The sequence below is a fragment of the Rhamphochromis sp. 'chilingali' genome, assembly GCF_963969265.1.
Source record: "Rhamphochromis sp. 'chilingali' genome assembly, chromosome: 5".
Classification (NCBI taxonomy): Eukaryota; Metazoa; Chordata; class Actinopteri; order Cichliformes; family Cichlidae; genus Rhamphochromis; species Rhamphochromis sp. 'chilingali'.
In genome coordinates this window covers 9,156,845-9,170,734 of record NC_137932.1, presented here as the reverse complement: position 1 = coordinate 9,170,734, position 13,890 = coordinate 9,156,845, and the positions used below count along the sequence as shown (strand labels likewise).

Genomic DNA, 13,890 nt, shown 5'->3' with positions numbered 1-13,890 from the left:
GTCCCTCATTGCCACCTGAGCATCATTTAAATGGCTTAAAAGACAAATTAGTTCAACACAGTCTCCAGATCTCAATCCAACAGAGCACCTTTGTGATGTGGTGGAACAGGAGCTTTGATGTGTGATGCTGTCATGTCAGTATTGATCAAAATCTCTTAGGAATGTTTTCAGGATCTTGTTAAATCTCATTTTTATACTAGCATGGTACAGCTAATAAATGGGGTTGGTAAGTGGCGTGCTAATTTTGTACAAACTAGCAAATATGGGCATGATCTTTGTAAAAATGTTTTGTCCACTTAACACCAGCCTGCAGGCATTGCCACTGGGAGGATATCGGCACGCTCATTGTTTGCATTTCATTCAAAGCATTGCTTTGCCCTTAGCACAAATTTAGCTCAGAGACATAGAACTGACTGTGTAATATACTCTTTTGTTTAGTTAGTGTGCATTTTTTTATTTCTGCCTGGTAGTATTAGATAGGGGAAGTACATTTATAAACTAGCATATCCTCCATATTTTTTGCCACTTTGCTTCATCTTCTTGTAAACCCAGTTCAGGCTGCAAAGGTGAAGTTTTGGTCTTCATTTTTCCACAGCCATGAGAATATGCAGTATTAAATGGTTTTGGGATGTTGTCACATGTCACGTGTGATAACCCCCTGTTTGCGGTGGATATTTTGAAACTGAAGGAAGCCTCATTCAAAGATGAGTTGTAGTATTCCACAGCGTAATAATTTCTGTATTAATACTTTAAGGTTTGATTTTTACATATGGTATTATAAATTTTTCGTGAAAGGGTGGTACAGATGTTACCTTTATGTACATTTCTATATGTTGTATCTATTTCAGCCAACATTCAGAAAGTAAATCAGATTTTTCACGACGTTGTTTGTTCGATCTTCCACATGTTGTCTTGTGCCTGTTACATTTGAAGCAAGCAGGTTTATTTTCTTCACTGGTTCACTCCACAAATATTGATTTTTAAAACCTCAGCCTCGTGTTATTAAAAACTGCAGCATATCATATTCTATATTGATTTTCTTTGTGTTGTGTTGTGGCAAGCGTAATGTTTTCTCGTGGTCCACAGTAGAATTTTTGCTATAAATGTTTATGTTTGGTAATTCATTTTTTAAAGCCTTGGGGTTATTAACAGTTTCATCCAGTACATCAGTAATGGCCAAGAGGACATGATTCACTCCCACATGTCCCCGTTCCCCTTTATAAACAGTAACATGTGCAGCCAAACTACTGTTTTAGTGGCTTAAAGAGAGCTGAATGTTATTCTGTTATTCGATGCATTTTCTCTGGAGTGTTTTTAGCACCAGCAAGGTTCCCTGGCCTGAAGTGAAGAGAATTATGCAACAGAGAGAAACTGAGAGCCCCTATCTCGGGAGAGGTCCTTGTTCACACAGCCGCTATAATGTGCACACGCACTCACACAAATACTGCTTCCTGTTTACTGTGTGAAGTCCAAACATTTGAGTGTTCTGTCTTGTTTGATGCCTGTGACAGGTGTCTATGAAATAGGATATGCTGTCACTCCAGTGTAAGAGTCTTTATCAGCATGTTGTCGATTGTTATTCTGTGTGTGTGTTTGTATGTGTAGGAGAGAGATTAACTATTGCAGATGCATCTTGTGTGTGTGCGTGTGCATGCATGCATATCTTGCTGAACCTGTCCCTCCAGCAATTCACTGGAGAGCCAAATCCCATATCTGCTCTGTACCTCTGAAAAATTCAACTCCCCTTACCATTTCTGACACGTCATGTCCCTGCCTGAGCTCAGCACTGAGAGCTGAGGAGCCCACTCCTAAAAATAACCCTATGCTGTCACACTAAAAGGGGAAAACGCCTAACGTCAGCACTGTACAGAAATCCATTCTGTTTGCTGTTATTGAAACAAAGCATCAAAAATCCCAGTAGAAGTTTTATCATAAGACATGTTATCTTGATTTTGCAGTTTATTAAGATGAGCTGGAAGTGTTTAACCCAGCTCAGATAAGTTAGTTATACTTCAGTGGATTCCTCTGATCATACTGGTATTAATTAGGGGGCTATCTGATGAATATTGGCTTTAAAAGCTTCTGAAAATTGCTGTTTGATGAATTCTGAATTATTTTACATAATTTTTTTAGGGTTTAAATTATTGAGATCTGTTGTACATCCAAAATTATTTAAATGTTTTTTTTGGGGGGTGGGGTCTTAGAAGATGGCATCTCAAAATGCAACGTAGAAACCAGTGGCTCCTGTTATGCTAGCTACAGCTACTTTTATGCAATCTGTGGTTTTAGAGTTTCCATTTTGAAGGCTTAGGTTCAGCATCTTTGCAGTTATAATCCTGTATAATTAAGGTAAGATAACCATGTTTAGATGGATCAAAACATGGGAAGTCAGCTAATAGCAGTGCGCGCTACTTAGCATGTGTAGCAAGGTGTGTCCCTGTTCGCTGCGATGTTGATATTTTGATTCAGCACCGAATCACTACTCAAAGTGGCCATGCGACTAATAATATATACCTTTAAGCCTCAATAAAATCTAAACAAAAGAGTTGGAAGAAGAATCAACCCATCTACATTTGCCACAAAGGGGGGAAATTGCTGCTTGAGACTTACTAAGATCTGCTATATCCAGAAGGTTATTTCCACTTGTTTTTCCATCTTTGTGCTAAGCTTAGCTTTACAGCTGCTGGCTCTAGCTTTATATTTACTGTAACCATATGACAGCACTATGGCTCTTTTGAAAGCAAAATAAGCTCCAAAATGCAGGAACTGGCCGTCAGTTTTTGTGGCTGGATAATATCAGACTTTCAGCTTCTCCCTTGCCAGAAGGGGTCGCACTGCATGTTTGCTTTGGCAGAGTTTTTACTCCGGATGCTCTTCCTGATGCAACCCCAAAGGGGATTTGTATCTCATGCTGGAATCAAACCAGCGACCTTTTGCTTGCCAAGCGAGTGCACTAACCACTACACAGTTACAGGCACACAAACAAACAGGCAAACACATTAAAAAAATATGACCTTGCCTGTGGAGTGCCTGCAGCATTCTGGAAATCTAGCCAAGGATCTTGAAACTCACAAGTTGATATAAAGGAAAGGCAAAAACGCCAGGAAAATGTATACAGTTGAAATCAGTCGTTTCCAAATGCACAGCTCAAGTACTCACATTGATTATCCCTTTATCTTGTTATCCCAAAGGCGTAACACCCTAGAAGCTGATGTATTTGGTACTTGCCGGACTAACATCCATCAGTCAGATGGAAGGGTCTGAAGTGCTCCACTGCATTAGAAGGGATTCCTGTGAGATGCCCTCATCTATTAAAGGGGTGCAGAGATACACTGTCTTAAATTAGATCAGCAGCTCTCAAAGGTGACTTGTTTTGCTTTGGTGTGATAATGGATGGGAAAAGTAATGACTGCTTTGTTTGTCCCTTGAACTCAGCTTGAGATTAGCACTGGGGAATGTGGGGATTCTAGTTTTCCTCTTTTCATTTGAGTCACAGCCTTAGTCTTGAGTTGAAAACAAAATATTAAATATAAACCTATTATTTCCTGAATAGATTTTCTTTTTGGGAGGCTATTTATAGTTGATGAAGATGTTGAAATGGGAGCTCGAGGACTCCTGGGGGAACAGATTCGTATCAGCGCAGAGAAAATCACGCCCTGTTTGAATTGCTAATGAAAACAATCCTTGTATGGTGCAGAGCGATTATACTTTATGAATAAATGGCCGCGAGGAAATAGCTCCGATATTAAAGTGTCTCTTCTGTTGCTGTGTTAACTTGCCATGACTTTGGAAATGTTTACTTTCCCTCTAGTGAACGTTGATGTAAAATCATTTTATAGGTGATGACAACCATTGTTCTCTCTGTACATAATTATACAGTTAGTAGTTTTCAGTCTGTCCTTTGTGGCTGAGTTTAGTGCTTTCACAAGCAATTGCTACAATCTAAAAAGTTGTAAAGTGGGTGGCTGTAGCTCAGGTGGTAGAGCAGGTCATCTACTGATCGGAAGGTTGGTGGTTCGATTCCCGGCTTCCCCTAGTCTGCATGCCAAATATCCTTGGGCAAGATACTAACCCGAAATTGCTCTCCGATGCATTCATCGGAGTATGAATGTGTGTGAATGTCAGTTGTGCTTGTGCGAATGGGTGTGAATGGGTGAATGCACAAGTTGTGTAAAGCGCTTTGAGTGCTCAGAAGAGTGGAAAAGCGCTATATAAGAACTAGTCCATTTACCATTTACCATTTTAAAGTAATAAATCTAGGATGCAGTGTTATTTTAGATCCTTGGGTATTGATCGTAGTGGTTCAGACCTGTATGGAAATCACATAATTTAACAGACACAGCGCTCTACATGTATAAACAAGGGTGGATGCGAGTCACTCAGATGATTCAGGGTGTTTCTAATGGACACTTAAAGTGCAAGTCACCTCCATATTTAGTACCCTTCAGTCAATGTTAGACCACAACTCAAGAAACTGTAAACACCCTGTTTGACAAACGAGGGCTGCTCTGTGTTGCATAGTAAGACAACTAATTGAACATTTTAAATGGTGCTTTTCTGACCTAACAGGTGTATCTTTAAGGTCTGATTAAATATGCAAAATTAAAGCTTCTTGATGAATGTTCGGAAACAATCATGGACATACTGTTAAAAACAAAAGTGCAGGGCATGAGTTACATTCTAGACACGAGTGTATCCCATCTTCCTTTCATCTTCCTAGACCTAAGTATCATATTCTCAGTAAAATGAGTGAGAGGGGTTCTTAGAAAGCTGGCTCTAGTGATTATATAAAACAAGCTGCCTGTGAGCTTGGCCGAAGCGAAACGGGACGAAAATCCAGCAGGAGTTTGAAATGTTGAAGCACATTTATTTTCCACCAAACAACTCAATCAACCAGCCGGGGACCAGGATCGGATGGTTTTCATACGAATGTGCAACACATGCACAGCTGCACAGGCAAATCTTCTCGTAGCGAGAAGATAGTGAGACTTTGCTGTTAACAAGTTCTTTGCTGTGAATGGGGAAGGCACATAGTTTGCCAAAGTAAACTACAGGGGAACCACTATAAAAAACCGTTGCTTCAACAAACCTAATCATCTATTTTCCTTCACTTATTCAGTTCAGGGTTGTGCTGGAGCCTATTCCAGCTTTCACAGGGTGAGAGGCAAGGTACACCCTGGACAGGTCATCAGTCTGTCACAGGGCTAACACTGACACAGACAACCAGTCACGCTTGATAAAATTGGAATCACCAATTGGCATAACTCCATGCATGTTATTAGACTGTGAGAGGAAGCTGGAGTACCCACACTGATATGAGGAGAACATGCAAATTTGCACATAAAGACTGGATTTGAACCCAGGACATCCCTGCTGTGATGGGCCAATACTAACCATTGCACCACTGTTTATCAAACATGAGCAATTTAAAGAGGCTAACAAAGACAAAGTGGCTAAAGCTATCCAGAGCTCACAGCCAGCCACAAGCCATTCACTTGGAAGTGAATATAAATAAGTAAATACACTTAGAACAGTAGAACCAAACACACCTGTATCTATACCCCACTTATGTTACCATCCCTGTGAGGAGGCAGAGGTAAGTTTGTTTGTTTCTTCAGGTTAGCATGAGTCTGTAGTTAGCAAGTCTAGCTGACATTAAGCTAAACATACATACATGTAATACAATAATACAGCCGTGTCCCTCCTATGATCAAATGACTCACTGCACTCCAACATACTAGCAATCAATAATATGAAGGATAAACTGCAAAAACATTGTGTGTTCATTTATTCCCAACATGGCAATGTGTTAACGATGTGTATCAATACAGCAGTCCTGAGTGTCAGTGTAGTTTATGCAGTGGTTACTTACATTATCAGTAGCAATATTTTATGGTAATGGAAGCTTGTAATTACGCTGCCCCAAAACAAGTTATAGTTAATGTATTAACATGTAAAAACATGTAAATATAAAGATAAAATGCACACATATAATGATTTTGTGATTTCTGATCAGCAAACAATCCCAACCTCTTTCCAGTACCATTTGTTCCAAATAGATACAGCATGTTGCAACATTTTACGTCTTCTTCCAGAAGAGACAACAGTTACTAGATTAAAATGAATGCTGTTTTCAGTTTTTCTGGTGCCATTACACACTGAATTCTGTATGATGGCATGAATCCATGTGGCTCTTTCTTTCTCTCTCTCTCTCTTTTTTTTAATCATTGTCTGCTTATCTGGCTCAGTCCTCCTGCACAGTATCATACCAGCCACACACCAACTGTCACTGTCTGCAGAGTAAATATTAGCACAATTTTCACACTGGGATGCCAGCTATAAATAGAGTGCAGGAAATCATCCAGGAACAAACCCTAAACGTCTGTGTTGGCTTTTAATTTGACCGTGTAATGACGCATGTCCACAAAATAACCTTAATGTTAATCCCATTTTATTCTCTGGACACTTCTGAGGAGAAAGCATCCTAGTTTTTGAGGAAAAGATAAGAGCGTTTCACTGCTGTATCCCCAAATGTCAGTTTAATGCTTTCTTATTAAGGATTCATGGAACCTTTGGAAGGCTTTGTGATGGGAGAGCTCAGGTCTATGTTTTGCATAATAAATACAGTTATGGCAATTAACATTCAGGACATAATTGGCTTTTCATAATCAAGATCTAGATGGGAACATCAATAACAGTCCCAACATTCTTTTAAGACCACAAAAGCCTAACTTGGCAAAATTTGTATGTATTACACAAACAAGATATTATGTCTTAGTTCGAGTGGTTTAAAGGCCCTGCAGATTGTTGTTTTAAGCTTTGAATACAGTCATGATTTTTTTCCCTTTTTGCTGAAACAAAGTGCTTAACACATTAATGAAGAGTGGTATTAGGTGGTATCTTTCTTTGCTAATATTTACTTTCTTATCTGTCTTTTATTACAGAGGCTCAGCCCATGTCAGTCACTCAACAGAACAGCTCCCACTTTGCTTCTGTTCTATTTGCTCAGCCATGCTAGATAATTCAATCAGCATTAACAGCAGATACAGTGTTTTAAGTAAAAGCAAGGGGTGGTGTGCTGAAAGAGACATTATGCTGAATGGGGGGCACTAGCACGGATTCACAGATAAACGTTTGGGGAAAATTGCTGGTTTATTAACCTAAATTATTTTACGCTAGAGAATTCTTACAGTTGGTATAAATGAAATTTTCTAAATTCAGGAGCTTGATGCAACTATTATAAAATATCTATGTTTTACAAAGTACAAACTGAATCTTGTTGGCTTGTATCCACTATAAATCACTCTATAGTCTTCTGATTTAATAATGTACCAAAAGTTTTCTTTTTCTGGCAGGGAAAATTAAAAGCATCACACTTAAGTGTGAATGTCAAAAGTCATCAGTTGAATAAAAAGGTTTTTCAAGCTCTCAAGAAATTTTAAATTAAACAGTAGCTTAGAAGCAAATAGAACAGTAGCTTTGTTTAAGTTGTTATAATGAAAGTAATAATAGAAACCTGAACCAGTGTCAACCCAAATCCATTGTCTTCTTTTTTCTGTTGGGTTTCAGCTTCTTTTCCGAGAAGCTATATTCTTATGCATTTTAAACTAGACAAGAGGGGTAGTGGCTAAAGCTAAAGATAGCTACTTCCCCCTTGTTAGCTGTGTTCAGCTGGATGAAAGGTATTTAAGTGTTTAATTAGGTATTTTGTTATGACAGTTGTCATGTTTCCCCATGGTTTAGTTTAGCAAACCTCACTCATAGTGAAGAACTCGCTAACAGCTATAGCCATGCTCATAGTGTAGCTGTGACTGTGCGAGCAACTATTTACCTGTGCTGCTGTGCCAGTGTTGCACAGGCATGACAGGGCTGACCAGTCCGGTCTGAGGACGCTGTGAACCGAGGGATTGCAGACCCTACCCGGCCAATCTGTGCAGCTCTAATAGATTTTAGCTTCTCCGATCAGCTGACCACAAGTTGTGATTCCATTAGAAAAGTGCATGACTAATGGGTATATGGTGCTTATCTAGTCTTCCAAGCTCAAATTTTCAGAGGACTACCTGGATACAATCATATTATTTCCATCTAGAGTACTTTTGCATAAAAACTTTGAAGTAATGTGGCTGTTGTTTTTATTAGTAAAGCTTATTTCCTTCTCCATCTTATTGAATCAGGCACTCTGTTAATAACCCTAACCCTTTTTCGAGTGAGTTTCTATTCAGGTTTGTCTATCAGTGTAAGGGCAGTACAGTGAAGAAAATCAAAAGCTGTGATTGTGAGGGTTTAAAATAGAATGACATGATGGTTTGTACTCTGGGTTGGTGAATGTGTGGGTTTTTTTATGTACTACTCAAGCCGAGTGTGCAGGGTCTACTATTCCACTGTAGTTGATCCACTTCTTTTGATGCTTAGCCAAGGTGTTTAGTAATGCTATTTGCAAGTACCACCTCGCTGCTTCAGACATCATCTGTTTGATCCCATGATTGCGTTTTCGTATCTTTTTTTTTATGCTGTCAGGCTTTGAGAAATAGCTTGTACTGCACTCCTGGCTGTGAGGAGCCCAAGCTGCTCTCATTAGCTACAACTGGAGTTTATTCTGTGCGTTCAGTTAGTGCCAGAGGAACTGAAGATGCATAAGGTGAGTTAGGGGACGGATTTAAAAAAAGCAGTTTGAAGAGTGAGAGCTTGAATGAAAAGACTTAGCTTTACTTGGTTTCCCCTCAAGGCAGAATCAGGAAACCAGTTACACCCCCCCCAATACACCCACATCATCCCAGCCAACCATCTTCCCTGAATGTGCGGCCTATTTTCTCTGTCAAGGTGGTGTCCTAGATTCAAAGTTCCATCAGATGAGTAAAACACTAAGGCAAAAAGATTACATCTAGAAGGATGTGGAGGATGGGGGTGTCAGCAGGGGTCTTAAAGCAAGCTGAATGTATCTCTACTCATATGATGATAGTGTATTCAATCCACTGGTCTCCAGTCAAGTTGCTGTGAAAAACATTCTAGGAAAGAATATCCAGTTTGCCTGTAAAGAGATGGAGGCAAAAAATAGACAATTCATTTGGGTGTCATGCTTGTTTCTGCAGTTTTAGAAAGTAACTGAGATTAAGCGTCTCGAGGAAAATAGCGTATCGGCCCGCTGTTTGTCCATATGCCCTCTACGTCTTTGCTTACTCGTGTTTATGTTATTAATTAGCCATCAGCCGAGGTGTTCAGAATTCACCTGGGTATGATTTTGACTTCTCAGAGCAAATTAAATTACCGAGCGTGTAGCTCAGAAAGACAGCTGGTGATCACGGCATGTAGCTGAAGGCGTGCAGAGCACATGGCGTCTATTATACTACAGCAGCACTTCCCAGAGTCAGATCAGCTACTGTGAAATGCTGCTCTTGTCATTTGCTGGTTTAACACAGTCTGAAATATTTTACAGTGTTCAACATCTCAAGGCGGTAGTATTATAAAGTAACTTTATACGAATACACTTAAAGCCCCGTGGAGCAAAATGTTATTAAATTGTTCTGTGCCTTTGTTGTAATGCACTGATTCCTTTAGAGTGTGTCTCCACTGTGAAGCCTTTGTGCGAACACAGTGAAATCAGTGCTCTTGCTGCAGTGTACTCGGTGTGAAAGTGTTGCCAGGCATCAATTTGTTAGAGATGCAAATGTCACCAGTGCACCGCCAAGGCCGCGCTCATACCCTAATCTTGTTTTGTCCTCATCCAAATTTGATCGGCCTTGATGAGAACTATCTCGCAAACACAACGCGAATGTATGCACGCACGCCTACTTTAAAGTTCAAATTTCGCATTTTTAGTTGTCCTGAGGATTTTCTTCAACGTGTTAAATCCAATTAGCCACCCTCTGCTTGTTCCTGCCACTCTTATCAGTCCCAGTCCTTCTGTAGACTCACATAGGATTTATTAAAAATTTAAGACCTCCTCTTTTAGGCAGATAATATATTGGAAACCCTGCAGCATCAACATAAAGCTGTTTAATAATTCATTTGTGTAGCTTGGGGAAGACACAATATGGACTGTGGCACTTCAGCTTTGTATTGCTGTGACATTTTTACAGAGCCAAACTGTGCAATAAATCTTTCGACCAGAAGCTGACGCATTGCAGCTTTGAATGACATAAAGTCATATGGATACTGAAAGATTGGTAATAAAGTTGACAGGGTGAAGTGTATTTAATTGTTTTGGATTGACCAATCTCTAAGCCCCGCCACTCTTGCAGAAGCGCCATGTGACAGGATTTCTATTTTAACACCGTGGATACAGTTTGTAGTGACAGCTGTGACAGACGGGCTCAAAAATCCTTTTAAATGGTAAATGGTCTGTATTTGTATAGTGCTTTACTTGGTCCTAAGGACCCCAAAGCGCTTTACACTATACACAATCATCCACCCATTCACACACTGGTGATGGCAAGCTACAGTGTAGCCACAGCCGCCCTGGGGCGCACTGACAGAGGCGAGGCTGCCGGACACTGGCGCCACCGGGCCCTCTGACCACCACCAGTAGGCAACAGGTGAAGTGTCTTGCCCAAGGACACAACGACCGAGACTGTCGGAGCCAGGGCTCGAACCGGCAACCTTCCGATTACAAGACGAACGCCCAACTCTTGAGCCACGATCGCCCAACTCTTGAGCCACGATCGCCCCAATGGTCCCCTTTTAAACAATGGTCCCCTGATTTTGCACAGGAGGAAACAAAAACGGACGTCTTATTTTTAGATGATAAGTGTAGATTTTATTGCCTGGGAAAAAAACAAATAAATAAAACATAGTTGTTGTTTCAGAAGCAGATTTTATGAGCTGAGCTTAACTTGTTAATTAAATCTAACTTTTTTGTGTAAAACGTTTGTGATGTAAAAGGGTCTTAAATAGGTATATGATGGTAAAGACTGAGAAAAGTCCCAGGTAAAGTCAGCTATCCCTTAACTGAAATGATGAAAACTAAACAGGAAATGTTAAAAATTTGACTCATGTGTACTACAAAAATGTGTTTTTTTTCCTCCTGTTATTTGTAAGATATTTTATTAATATTTTAAAACAGATTAGCCCATGAGCAGTGGTAAACATTAGGGCTTTGCCTGAGCACAGCTGCCGTGTAACAAATGAGTTAACTGTGAATAGGATTATAATACTAGTTTACTAATGTCATCAATTTCTCACATAGCATAAAAAAATAGAGTAACGCAACTATAAGACATGTATGAAAAACATAGTGTGCAAAAAGAGCGTAAAACGCTATTTTTTCGGTTAGGTTTAAGGTTCCCAACCTTTTTTGCGCCACGGGCCGGTTTAATGTCAGACAATATTTTCATGGACCGGCCTTTAAGGTGTCGCGGATAAATACAACAAAATAAAATGATACGGCCAAGAGAAAAACTGTGGTATTTTGTAAATATAATAATAAACACGAATTCACTGTGTAATTGTGTAACTTTATTAGCAGCGTCCTCCTGAAATGCGGCAACAACATTGAGAGTAACATCCTCCTCTTAATGCTCTCTGGTCGTTAATGTAACGTGTAACTATTTCTTTCAAAATAAGACACACAACTACAACACGGGAAAAGAGTCAGGGAAACCAAGTTAACGATAAAAAACCTGAAAACCATACATTTCACACCCGAGCCTCAGCTCTCGCGGCACGGTACCAAACGACTCGGCCCGGGGGTTGGGGACCGCTCTCTTATCTGATAGTAATTTTTATCGATTAGTATTGACTATATTTTTTTGACAACTTCACCCATGAGAGTAATCTGTTGACCAGTTTGTGTAAAAACCAACCAAACAAACAAACAAACAAAAACATTTGTATGTATTTAGGTTAATATTGGGTTTTTAGACTAATACCGATATTTGATAGTTAAAATAAGCCAATCTCAGCTGGTATTTTTTTCTTTAAGACACACAAAACATAAACTGATTTCTCCCTCGTGTCACTCTCATTTGGTGGCGGCAGATTGCTAGCCCTCCCTGAGGCTGGTCTTGCTTGATGTTTCTTCCTGTTAATAGGGAGTTTTTCCTTCCCACTGTCACCATGTACTTGCTCATAGTGGCTCATCTGATGGGGCTTCTTTCTAATATTTCCTTTAACTTGAGGCGACTGTTGTTGTGATTTGGTAATACATTCTCAGTTTAGTTTTATTTATATAATTGAATAGAATTTTAATAACACTTGTTAGATGTAGTTATTCGTGTAAACTTCCTAAGACCATAAGTAAAAAATAATTTTATACTGTGGCTCTCTGAAGCTATATTTAACTATGAAAGCTAGGAAGGGTGTGCAGCTTCTGTCAGGGCAGAGGCACAGCTTTTAAACCATACTTTACATTTATGCGCATGTCTCTTGTCTATGCTGTAGCCTGAAGCACACCACAATGATAAGTATGGGCAGTGGAAGGAAGAGATTATTGAGGGGTACAGCAAACAGTCAAAAACTGATATCAGTTTTTAGTGTTTTAAAAAACATGTGTGTGCTCTTTTTTTTTTTTTTTTTTTTTTTTTTTTTTAAATGTCCCTTCAGCATCTGCGTCTTTGGTCAGTAACATTTTGAAAAACCTAAATGCATTAGTTCAGTAAAATCTCATCGACCCATTCATAATAGAACAAAAATGTAATTATATAGAATCCTGCTCCCTTTGCCGGTGAAAGTCAATGGAATTTGTTTGTGAGTAATCCTTCCAGGGATGGAGTCCCTTATCTAATTTCTCCCTTCATGTATTTTTCTTTAAAAGCCTGAAACCCCTTTTTCCTGTCATGTAGCCAAACCTGCCCTTTGACCTTCTGTGAGAAGGGACACCACTGTGAGAAGGGGTCAGGAAATAATTCAAGTACCATTCCTAGGTAGTAGTGAGCTAGGTCACACGGGACTGTAAATATATTACATTTAAAGGCAGAACTTTCATGGAGGATAAATTATGGGACTCCTTATCAGCAGCCACCTCTCATCCAGAGCTGTCAAATGATTTACAGTAAGCTGGCCACTGCGTACCTTAGAATTTGCATTTCATAACACCAAATGTGCTTCCTGGTTCTGAAACAGCCCCCACAGTGTGATTGAAAATTAGTTAATAATTCAGCGTCGTTGGAAGCAGTGGGACGGGGATGGCGGTGTTTGCTGTTCGCTTCACAGCTGCATGGGGTCTGCCAGTGACAGATGGCTCAGCCCATGTGGAGAATTTAGTGCCAGTATATCCCAATAGAGTGTTGGACACTGTGTGTGCGTGTCTCTTTTCCCTCACCCTGCTCTTCTTGCTCATTCCTTTTGTCAATCTCACTCTCTCACTTCATTCAATTGTGTAAGCAGCATTGAATTTATATGGAGAAGAAAGACAGAGGGGGAAAGCGCTAGAGCTTAATGTTGATTGTTTCATAGTTTTATATTTATAGTAGTTTAATCACACTTTGGTGTTGGAAGAGTCATTTGAAAATCTGTAGCTCAGATGTTTCCCTTGTTCAACTGTTGGTTTTTATCACAGAATGTGGCCTGTAGCAGTTTTGTAAGTTGTTGTTGTTCTCCTGCTGCTCATCTGTAGGGTGTCCAGGTGTCTCTGAAAGATATTTTCAGCTCTCTGCATGGGTGCAGTCACTGACACTGCCTGCAATAGTCAGCTCGAGGACAGCTGGTACTACCTGTTGGGAATCGCAGAGACAACAGGATATTGCAGGCATTCTGTTATGGCATTATCAGAGCCCTGATACTGGATTTGCTTGCCAGTGGATGTTTTGTTTTGTTTTGGGTTTTTTTTTTTACTTAAATTCATACTATTTTCTACTGTAATGATGCAATCATTCAAAAGTGGTTACCCATTTCATTCAAAATTAATTTAGATTTAAAAGTGAAGTTCAAATTAGTCCCATTTAAAATATCACAGAG

The 13,890-nt window shown here is 39.7% G+C and overlaps 1 protein-coding gene across 2 annotated transcripts in view; it reads left to right on the top strand.

Annotated features, from left to right (window-relative positions):
* The window catches only part of LOC308397002 (low density lipoprotein receptor adapter protein 1), a 47,892-nt gene that overhangs the window by 8,696 nt on the left and 25,306 nt on the right, over nucleotides 1–13,890 (top strand). The window lies entirely within an intron of this gene.